The sequence below is a fragment of the Artemia franciscana genome, chromosome 15 (genome assembly GCF_032884065.1).
Source record: "Artemia franciscana chromosome 15, ASM3288406v1, whole genome shotgun sequence".
In the NCBI taxonomy this organism is placed as follows: domain Eukaryota; kingdom Metazoa; phylum Arthropoda; class Branchiopoda; order Anostraca; family Artemiidae; genus Artemia; species Artemia franciscana.
Genome location: NC_088877.1, coordinates 10,601,477 through 10,613,439, shown reverse-complemented (window position 1 = coordinate 10,613,439; position 11,963 = coordinate 10,601,477). Strand labels below are relative to the sequence as shown.

General features: G+C 33.9%; 1 protein-coding gene across 1 annotated transcript in view; it reads left to right on the top strand.

Annotated features, from left to right (window-relative positions):
- The first annotated feature begins 1,608 nt into the window (after positions 1-1,608).
- The window catches only part of LOC136036032 (uncharacterized), a 113,571-nt gene continuing 103,216 nt past the window's right edge, over positions 1,609-11,963 (top strand). The window contains exon 1 of the mRNA XM_065717962.1: positions 1,609-1,717. The gene's annotated coding sequence lies outside the window, so the exon portion shown is untranslated. The remainder of the gene's footprint in view (positions 1,718-11,963) is intronic.

The window sequence follows — 11,963 nt, the reverse complement described above, 5'->3', positions numbered from 1 at the left end:
TGAATAGAAGAGGAAATACTAACGAAGAGGTCTAAACTGACAGGACTAGTCATTATAAACGTTCACCGAAATATGGAGGTAGACATCTATTGTGTAATAGATAGAAATGACGGGAGTGTAAATAGAGATATAGTCTTTTTCTTATAAAATTGTGAATTCTGTAATTTAATTGAAATATATCGAACTTTAAAAAGTGGGAAATTTTTAAGAAAAGTAAAATTTTGATTAGTCAATTTTTGAGATTTCGTTAGAGTTGACACTGTTTATTAAAACACATTTATAAACAGAAACAGAGATTAGTTAATGCTTATTGCCTATGCTAGAGAAATTAGTTCATCCTTTTGTGGTGTTTTGTCCAGTTTTCAAAAATCGAGCTAATATTCTCTGGCTCATAGCTTTTGATGGGTAACTTTAAACTTAATGTTTTTCATATGTTCAGAATTATTCTAAAAACCGAAACCTTTTGAATTGTACATATGTTGTTATTAAATACATTCTAAGACCACACTGGCTATACATGACGAATGACAAAGAAGAAAAAATAAATGAATAATAAAATTAAATAGCCTAGAAAAACAAGGGTAATGTCAACCAGTGGACAAAAGAAGTGAAAATCAGTAGATACTTCAACAAAAACTTCTACCAAGCATCTCAGTGCTAAATATATATATATAAAGCATCTTAGTGCTATATATATATATATATATATATATATATATATATATATATATATATATATATATATATATATATATATATATATATATATATATCTATATATATATATTTATATTTATACTTCAACAAATACTTCTATATACTTCTATATATACTTCAACAAAAACTTCTACCAAGCATCTCAGTGCTAATATATATATATATATATATATATATATATATATATATATATATATATATATATATATATATATATATATATATATATATATATATATATATATATATATATATATATATATATATATATATATCCGGTGATTCCTCTGATCTGTTCGAATTTACTTAAAAAGATGCTTTTTGCTTCTTTTTTTTTTTTAGCACTGAAGACGGCTTGACCGAGGTCCATGTCGAAATATCTGCTTATTTTCACTTCTTTTTTGTCCACTGGCTGGAATTACTCTCGTTTTTCTCAGCTATTTAATTTATTGTTCATTTATTATTTTTTCTTCTTTGTCATAAGATTTTATTAAAATTCCTACTTTAAAAATATCCCTTACTATTAGCCCTGCTCACTCCTTAAAATAGTTTGTCACCGCAAGCTGTTTCAAAGGCAATTTTGGGAGCGGAAAACTTAATTCTGTTAAATTTAGAAATTATAGCCTTCAGGCATAGCCAAATCGTTTTAAGAGATCATCTAGTAATTGTTAGCTCTTACTGATCTTTACACTATTTGTCTCTGTGACAAAATCGCCGAGATGTCGCAAGCTTTTTGCCCCCTTTCTCTTTCATTGTCTTTCTGTCTCTAAGACTTTGTTCTCCTCCTAGGCTTGTCAGTAAGCAGTAGCCTAGAATTGTGCGCAAGTCTGACTTTCGGTCGATCACTTTGCTTAGAAACGTATCTCATTTGATGAAACAATCGAACCACTTAGTGTTTCATAGGCTACAGAAAAGGATAGAAAAATCAGTTTTTATTTAATTGTAGTTTGTAGAAAACAGGATTGTATTGAATGGATGATCCTTGCTTCAGTTAAATCCTGTAAGTTTAGTAGTTTAGTTATATACAAAAAAGTATTATATAAATTAAAGAAGTGCATTACAATAATAAAAAGAAGTAGTATGTTTTGATAATTTTAGTTTTTTATGGCATATGGAAAATTCTACTCAAACAGAAAAAACAACTAATATACATTTTAATCAGGAATTAGCAAAGCATAATACGACTAAACATTCAAGAATTTCTAACGTTTCTGCTTATTAAAAAAAAACCTTCCTAAACAGAAGTTTCCTAAACAAAAGTAAAGGCCCCAATAAAGTTAAGATCAAAAGAAATAGAAACCTACAATAATTCAAACTTAAAACAACCAGGAATTAATGTTAAAGAATATATGAAACCCAAAACGAACAGAAATTAAATAGACAATCATAGCAAAAAAACATACAAAAGCTACTAATACAAATGAATAAATAAATCTTAAAAAGAGTATAGCTTAAGTTAATATTGCGAATCAAGATTAAAACGAACAAAAATATTTTGCTATTGAGGCCTAAATGAAACCCAAAACGAACAGAAATTAAGTAAACAATTATAGCAAAGAAACAAACAATAGTTACTAATATAATAGGTGCTAATATAAATGAGTAAATAAATCTTAAAACGAGTGAAACATTAGTTAAATATGCAAATCCAGCTTGAAAAGAACAAAAATCTCGACAAAGAAGAGTTTGAGTTTTGCTCCTTCATTCACTGTAAGACTAAAACGTACTGCGTCATTGGCGCTTTACTGAAAACTGTTATACGTTTTGACCAGTCTTGAAAAGTACAAATAAAATCAAACTGAATTTTTGATATATAATGCTATTAATTTTTGGAAAATCTTATTTCAAGATTTTATTTCGCAGTTATTTTACCTTCATTTTCAATGCTATAATAACTGGAAAAGAAAATATTTGTAACATAATTCGTTCTCAGTGGAGCACCAATGACTATGTAGGCTTTAAAGCTATTAAATAAAAAAAAACTAATTTTTTTAGCTGAAAGTAAGGAGCGACATTAAAACTTAAAACGAACAGAAATTACTACGTATATTAAATGGGTTGTCCCCTCCGCAATCCCTCGCTCTTTACGCTAAAGCTTTTACTTGTTTCAAAAAGTAGAATTGTGGCAAAGAGTCAAACTTCAGCGTAAAGAGCGAGGGATAATTAAGATTCTACGACTTTTAGGGGGTGTTTCCCCCTATTTTCTTAAATAATGCAAATCTTCTCAGACTCGTAACTTTTGATGGGTAAGACTAAACTTAATGAAACTTATATATTTAAAATCAGCATTAAAATGCGATTCTTTTGATGTAGCTATTGATATCAAAATTCAATTTTTTAGAGTTTTGGTTACTATTGAGCCGGGTCGCTCCTTACTACAGTTCGTTACCACGAACTGTTTGATATAGTTAGGGAAAGGGGGTAGTATCCAAACTCTTGTTTGTAGTGAAGCTATATTTGTCTTGAACAGTCTTGGAAAGAACTAATTATATTAAACTAAATACCTGATATGTAATCATATTGATTGCTGAAAGTTCATCAGTTCAAAATTTAATTTTACAGTAATTTCTATGTTTATTTTCAATGTGGTAATAAGTACAAAAGAACATACTAGTAATACAATTCGTTTTCAGTAAGGCATCAATGACGCAGTAGGTTTTTGACTTTTACAGAAAAAGAAGGAGGCAAAACCCAAACTCTTCTTTGTCGAGATTTTTGTTCGTTTCAAGCTGGATTTGCATATTCAGTTTAAGTTTTACTCATTTTAAGATGTATTTACTCAGTTATATTAGTTACTATTTTTTTTGCTTTGATTGCTTATTTAATTTGTGTTTGTTCTGGATTTCATTTATGCCACAATATAAAAATATTTTTATTCGTTTTAAGCTTGATTTGCATATTCAACATATGATTTATTCGTTTTGAGATTTATTTATTCATTTATTAATGTACCTTTTGTATGCTTTTCTTATATAATTGTGTATTTAATTTCTGTTCGTTTTTGGGTTTCATTTATTCTTTAATAGTAATTTCTGGCTGTTTTGAGTTTGAGATATTGTAGGTTTGTATTTCTTCTGATCTTAAGTTTAATTTGGCCTTTACTTTCTTTAGAAAGCTTCTTGTTCGGAAAGTTTTTTTTTTCAATTAATCTCTGTTTGTTTTTGATTGCCAAAATTTTAAGCTTTCAAAATCCCTATTTCAAAATATTTTTTCTATTATAAAATAAATTAACACTTTTGGTAAGAACTAATAAATTAGATGGAATATTGGCTATATAATGATCTTAATTGCTGAAAGTTCACCAGTTAAAGATTTTAATTCACCCAGGCCGGATTTTTACCAAGGCCCAAGCGTTCTTGACGCTCTTTTTTTTGCAAGATTTTTGGGGAAATCCCCAAAACCTCAGGAATAGTGAAAGCCGCAGGGCCTAGTGGACTTATTAGTAAATCCTTGTCTGGTTTCATTGGAAATTTCATTTTATTTTCAATGTTGCAATAATAACCAAAGAAAATATTTGTAATACAATTTTTTTTAGTAAAGCACCAAATACGTAGTAGGTCTTACACTTTTAACGTTAGAGAAACGAGCAGTACCCATACTCTTGTTTGTAGCGAAGACACCATTCAGTGGAAGTACATAACCCCTACTCGCTGAAAACGATCGCGGTCTAACAACTAATGCTTAATTCAATTCTCACTTGTGTTTGAATTCTGTTTTCCCAATTTTTATAATAAAAAAAAGTTAAACTAATTTTGCAGAACTTATCTTGTCACTTAAGTAAGAAAATTATAATTCCAATTAAGGGAATTAGTTATTTAAGTAAGAAGTTGATACTTTTACCACTTGGGAAAGGGGTAGTAGCCATACTCTTGTTTATAGTGAAGAAACCATTCATTGGAAGTACATATCCCTAATTTTTCGGAAGGAATTGGGGGGAAAACTTTTGGAAAGTTTTTATTTTAATTAATTTTTACTCGTTTTTACGACTATAAAAATTTTCAGGTTTTTAAAAGATCATAATTTCAAATCAAAGTTTTTCTTAACATCAAACTTTCATTAAAGTATCAAAACTAGTATCAAAGTAACAATATCAAAGTAAAGAAAGGATCAAAGTTAACAAAGCATCAAAGTAAACAAAGTATCAAAGTAAAAGTAAGCATCTTGCACAAATTACAGCCCTTTCACCGTAAATAGAAGTTGCCACGTAAATCCCTTAAACTAGGTATCAAAGTAAACAAAATAGCAAAGTAACAATAAATAACTTGCATAGCTCAGAGCCATTTCACTGGGGATGGGGGGGGGTCAACCCCGGAAGCATATTTATTTGGCCTTTTAACTATTTTGAACAAAATTGCTCTCCCAAATTTGGGCCAGATGCCCTTTGGGAAAGTAGGGCGTAGCTAGTTGGCCACTGATCACTTTTGAATCTTAAAAAAGAGCTAGAGGTCTAAATTTCCAATCGAATGAGCCCCCTTCAAAGTTAGTACGACCACCCTTTCCACATAATCTTAGATTCTAACAATGGGCAACTTACATAAGCTACAATCCTTACCCTGGGGGCTAGGCAAGATTTCTCCACCCCTAAGTTATTCTAATATAGTTTTGACTATTTTGAACAAAATGACTATTTCAAAATTTTTATCGGATGTATTTGGGGGGAAAGGCGTGGGGGGGGGTAGATACCCTCCAATTACTTTTGATGACTCTTAAAAAGGTAACTAGAACTTTCGATTTACAATCAAACGAGTCATCTCTGAATTTTATATGACCACCCCTTACATAAAACCTTTTATTCCCTTGGTGCATAGCTTACAACACTTGTCCCCGGGCTTTGAGAGGATGTGTCGACTCCTGGGTTTTTGTTGTTTGATCTTTAAACTATTTTGAACAAAATAGCTATATCAAAATTTGATTGGATGTATTTCGGGAAAAGGGCTTTAGGGGACTAGTTGCCCCCCGATCACCTCTCACTCTGGAGAAGGGCACTGGAAATTCTGATATATAATCTAATAAGCCCCCTCTGAAGTTTATAAGGCCATCCATTCCTTAAAAACCTTATATGCGCCCAGGGCATATTTTACAATACTTGCCCGCAGATTCTGGGGGGGGGCTGTTTTATCCATAGAGTTTTAGCTATATTATCTTTGGCCTGTTTTCAGTGAAATGGCTATATAAAAAATTCGATTGGACACATTAGGGAAAATGATAGTTGGGAGGGAGGGGGGCTAATCGCCATCAGATCACTTTTGACTCTTAAGAGGTGAATTGGAACTTTCTATTTCTAATCGTTTGGGTCCACTCCAAAGTTTATACGACCAACTCTTCCATTAAAACCTTAGATGCCCCCGTGGCATAAGTTACAACCCTTCCCCTGGCCCTGGCGGGGGGGGGGTATGTTGACAACGAGGTTTTTGTTATCTTATCGCCGGACTATTTCAAAATAAACTGGCTATCGCAAAATTTTTATTTGATGCATTTGAGGAAAAGAGGGTGTCTGTATGACTCATAAAAAGGTAACTAGAGCTTTCAATTTCCAATCAAATGAGCCACCTTTGAAGTTTTCACGACCACCCCCTATATAAGAACTTTATACGCCTCCGGGCGATAACTTAAAACACTTGTTCCTGGTCTCTCGGGGGTTGTGTTGACCCGCAGTTTTTGTCACCTGATGTTTGAACTATTCTAAGAAATGGCTATCTCAAAAATTGTATCGGATGAATTTGGGGAAAAAAGGGCTAGGGGGCTAGTTGTGCTCGGATCTCTTTTGACTCTGAAGAAGTAAACTGAAACTTTCAGTTTCTAATCAAACGAGCCACCTTCGAAGTTTATACGACCACCACTTACATAAAAACCTTATACGCTTCCGGGGCGCAACTTAAAACACTTTCTCCTGGGCTCTGGGGACTTGTGTGATGTTTCAACTATTTTAAAGAAAAATGGCTATCTCAAAATTTGTATTGGATGGATTTAAGTAAAAAAAGGGCTAGAGGAGGCTAGTTGCCATCGGGTCTCTTTTGACTCTTAAAAGTGAACTAGAGCTTACAATTTTCAATCAAATATCCGAATTTTATACGGGCATCCCTTTCATAAGAACTAAATATGCCCTTACGACGCCTGCCCCCGATCCCTGTGGGGTTGCATCGATACCAGATTTTTTGTTATCTGATCTTTGAACTATTTTTTTTTAAATGGCTTATGGCTAACTCAAAATTTCTTCTGGATGGGGGAAAATTGCGAGGGGGTAGGGCAAGTTGCCATCGGATCTCTTTCGACTCTTAAAAAGTGAGCTAGAACTTTCAGTTTTAAATCAAATGAGTCCTCTCTGAATTTTATACGAGCATCCCTTCCATAAGAACCATATATTCCCCAGGACGTAACTTACAACGCCTTCGAAGTTAGACGACTACCACTTACATAAAAACCTGATACGCCTCTGGGACATAACTTAAAATACTTTCTTTCTAGCTCTGGGGGGGGGTGTCAACCCCGCAGTTTTTCTAATCTAATGTTTGAACTATTTTAAGAAATGGCTATCTCAAAATTTGTATCGGATGGGTTTGGGGAAAAAAGGGCTAGAGGTGGCTAATTGCCCTCAGATCTCTTTTGACTCTTAAAAGTGAACTAGAGTTTTAAATTTCCAATCCAATGAGCCTTCTCCAAAGTTTATACGAGCATCCCTACCATAAGAACCATATATGACACCGGATCGTCACTTACAACGCCTGCTCCCGGGCCCTTGGGGGTTGCATCGACACTATATTTTTTCTTATCTGGCCTATAAGAAATTTGAAAAAAATGTCCATTTCAAAATTTTGATCAGATGTGACTGGGAAAACAGGGCTTAGAAGGGCTAATTGCCCTTGGATCTCTTTTGCCTCTTAAAAAACTGAACTAGAACTTTCAGTTTCCAATCAAATGAGCACTTTCTGAAGTCTATACAAGCATCCCTTTCATAAAAACCAAATACGCCCCATAGACATAACTTAAGGCACCTGCCCCCGGGCTCTGAGGGGATGCATCGACACCGAATTTTTGTTATCTGGCCTTTGAACTTTATAAAAAAAATGGCTATCTCAAAATTTCTATCGGATGGATTTGGGGAAAAAAAGAGCGTGGGGGAGGGCAAGTTAACATCGGATCTTTTTTGATTCTTAAAAAATCAACTAGATTTTTCAGTTTCCAATCAAATGAGCCCTCTCTGAAGTTTATACGAGCATCTTTTCCATAACAACCATATATGCCCCAAAAGGATATTTTACAATGCCTGTCATCGGGCCCTAAGGGATTATGTCAACCCCAGAGTTGTCGTTATGTGATCTTTGAACTATTTTTATTTTAAATGGCTATCTCAAAGTTCCTATCGGATGGTTCCGAGGAAAATAGGACGTGGACGGGGTGCTAGTTGCCCTTCGATCTCTTTTGACTCTCATAAAGTGAACTAGAGCTTTCAATTTTATAATCAAATGAGCACTTTCTTAAGTCTATACGAGCATCCCTTTCATAAGAACCAAATACGCCCTATAGACATAACTTAAGGCACCTGCCCCCGGGCCCTGAGGGGATGCATCAACATCGAATTTTTTTTATCTGGCCTTTGAACTATACAAAAAAATGGCTATCTCAAAATTTTTTCGGATGGGTTTGGGGAAAAAAGGGCGTTGGGGAGGGAAAGTTAACATCGGATCTTTTTTTATTCTTAAAAAATGAACTAGATTTTTCAGTTTCCAATCAAATGAGCCCTCTCTGAAGTTTATACGAGCATCCCTTCCATAACAACCATATATGCCCCAAAAGCATATTTTACAACGCCTGCCCTCGGGCCCTAAGGGATCATGTCAACCACCCCAGAGTTGACGTTATATGATCTTTGAACTATTTTTTTTAAATGGCTATCTCAAAGTTCCTATCGGATGGTTTCGAGGAAAATAGGACGTGGACGGGGTGCTAGTTGCCCTCCGATCTCTTTTGACTCCCATAAAGTGAATTAGAACTTTCAATTTTATAATCAAATGAGCCCTCTTTAAAGTTTATACGAGCATCCCCTCCATAAAAACCATATATACCCCAAGAGAATAACTTACAACGCCTGCCCCGGGCCTTGGGGGTTTCATCGAGTCAGGACTTTTTATTATCTGACCTTCTATATTTAATTACATGGCTATCTCAAAATTTTATCGGATGGGTTTGGGGAAAAAGGGTGGGGGGAATAGTTGCCCTTTGATATCTTTTAAGCATCAAAAGTGAACTAGAACTTTTAATTTCCAATCAAACGACATCTCTCTGAAGTTAATACGAGCATCTTTTTCATAAGAACCACCTACGCACCCTTGACATAACATAAAACGCCTAACCCCTCGGGCCCTGGGGGGTTGTGTCGACACCAGAGATTTTGTTATCTAATTTTTGAACTATTTTTTTTTTAATAATGGCTGTCTCTAAATTTGTATCGGACGGGTTTGGAAAAAAAGAATTGGGGGGAGGCGAGCTGCCCTCCGATCTCTTTTGACTCTTAAAAAGTGAACCAGAACTTTCAATTTTCAATAAAATGAGCACTCTATAGAGTTTATACGAGCATCCCTTCCACAAGAACCATATAATTTTTCCCCGGTTCCCCGATGAGTTGATGTCTCCGGATTGGTTCTGTACTTTATTTTTGTTGGTGGAATCATATATTACTCCCTTGCTTAGCTTATATTTTTTTCGGGGGCAGGGAGGATATTATTTGGTTTGACGATGTGAATTTATTATTTAAAAATGTTTGATGAATTTATTTGTATATTTTTATTTTGTTTTTGTTTCTCCCCTCTTTTTCCTGGCTATAGATCCTTATAGGGGAGAATATGTTGACGTGGTTGCTATTTTTATGTGTAACTAGCTTTTGGGGTGGCGCTTCGCGCCACCCCAACACCTAGTTGGTGGGGTGCTTCGCTCCCCCCAAGCCCCCCCCCCCGCGCGCGTAAGTCGTTACGCGCCATATTAGTTACGTGCCATTGTAGTTGTTTCCCTGTGTCCCACCTGTGAATAAAGATATATATATATATATACTAGCTGTTGGGGTGGCGCTTCACGCCACCCCAACACCTAGTTGGTGGGGGCGCTTCGCGCCCCCCCCAAGCCCCCCCGCGCGCGTAAGTCGTTACGCGCCATTGTAGTTGTGTCCCTATGTCCCACCTGTGATATATATATATATATATATATATATATATATATATATATATATATATATATATATATATATATATATATATATATATATATATATATATATATATATATATATATATATGGTTTTAACTACGTAAAACTTGCGAATATACAACATTCTTTGCTGTCCCATTGTCTTTGCATATAAATAGATTGTCAGGTTTACCGACTCTTGAACATGCAACATATAATGGTCCATGGGAAAACAATCTGTATTCAGATCTATACCTCATGATTCTAATGATTGCCCTTGAGCTTTGTTGATGGTGATTGCTAATCGACCATTCCCTGTCCCGGTGTCCCGGTCGTCATTTATATTCCCTGTGTCCCGGTCGTCATTTGTATCCCGGTGTACCGGTCTGTATATACATTCGTTTTTTAGTTTTGTTTTTCTCCTTTATTTTTTTCCTTTTTTTTTCTTTTTTAGTTTATTTAGATTTTTTGATTTTTTAGTTTTTTTATTAGTTTTTAGTTTTTTTTTTCTTTTTAGTTTTTTTGTAGTTTTTACCTTCTTTTTAGTTTTGTTAATTTTTTTTTTACTTATGTCCTGGTCGTCATTTATACTCCCTGTGTCCCGGTGCTTTGTTGATTGCTAATCGAACATTCCTTTTGTCCTGGTCGCTTTCTCTTTGAGTGTCGTCATTTATTTTAGCTTATTTTTCAGTTTTTTCCTTTTTTTTATTTTTTTTTTATTTTTTATTGTTTTTAGTTTTTTACCTTTTTTTAGTTTTTTTAGTTTTTTTAGTTTTTTAGCTTTTTTACTTTTTTTATTAGTTTTTAGTTTTTTTTGTAGTTTTTGCATTTTTTTAGTTTTTTCAGTTTTTTTTTTAGTTTTTTATTGGTTTTTACCTTTATTTTAGCTTATTTTTCAGTTTTTTCCTTTTTTTTTAGTTTTTTTTTAGTTTTTAGTTTTTTTAGTTTTTTATCTTTTTTTTAGTTTTTTTAGTTTTTTTAGTTTTTTAGCTTTTTTATTTTTTTTTATTAGTTTTTAGTTTTTTTTGTAGTTTTTGCCTTTTTTAGTTTTTTTAGTTTTTTAGCTTTTTTATTAGTTTTTAGTTTTTTTTGTAGTTTTTGCCTTTTTTTAGTTTTTTTAGTTTTTTAGCTTTTTTATTTTTTTTATTAGTTTTTAGTTTTTTTGTAGTTTTTGCCTTTTTTAGTTTTTTCAGTTTTGACGTCACCTGATCCAGTTTTTTCAGGTGACGTCACCTGACCCATCCATCCATCCATCCACAGACAGACAACTTATTTTTATATATATAGATAGATATATATATATATATATATATATATATATATATATATATATATATATATATATATATATATATATATATATATATATGTTGCATATAAATAGATTGTCAGGTTTACTGACTCTTGAACATGCAACATATAATTGTCCATGGGAAAAATAATCCGTATTCAGATCTATACCTCATTATTCTAATGATGTGTCCCTGTGTCCCGGTCGTCATTTGTGTCCCGGTGTCCCAGTTTGTAATTTCTCTTTGAGTGTCCCGGTCGTCATTTATATTCCCTGTGTCCCGGTGTCCTGGTCGTCATTTTTGTCCCGGTGTCCCGGTCTATAATTTCTATTCAAACAATCCCTGTGTCCCGGTCGTCATTTATATATCCCGCCTGTGCCCCCGGCGTCCCCGTTGTAGTTGTGTCCCTGTGTCCCGGTCGTCATTTATATTCCCTGTGTCCCGGTCGTGATTTGTGTCCGGGTGTCCCAGTCTGTAATTTCTCTTTGAGGTTCCCGGTCGTCATTTATATTCTCTGTGTCCCGGTCGTCATTTGTGTCCCGGTGTCCCGGTATGTAATTTCATCAGTTGACAAACATGACGTCAGTCGACAAATAACTTCATGACGCATACAGCTCAATCCTTATAATGACGTCAGTCGACAAACATGACGTCAGTCGACAAACAAACATGACGTCACTCGACACACACACACACACACACAGACAACTTATTTTTATGTATATAGATTTACCGTTAATTTTGGTATTCATTGATATATTTTTTGTTTTTTCTTTT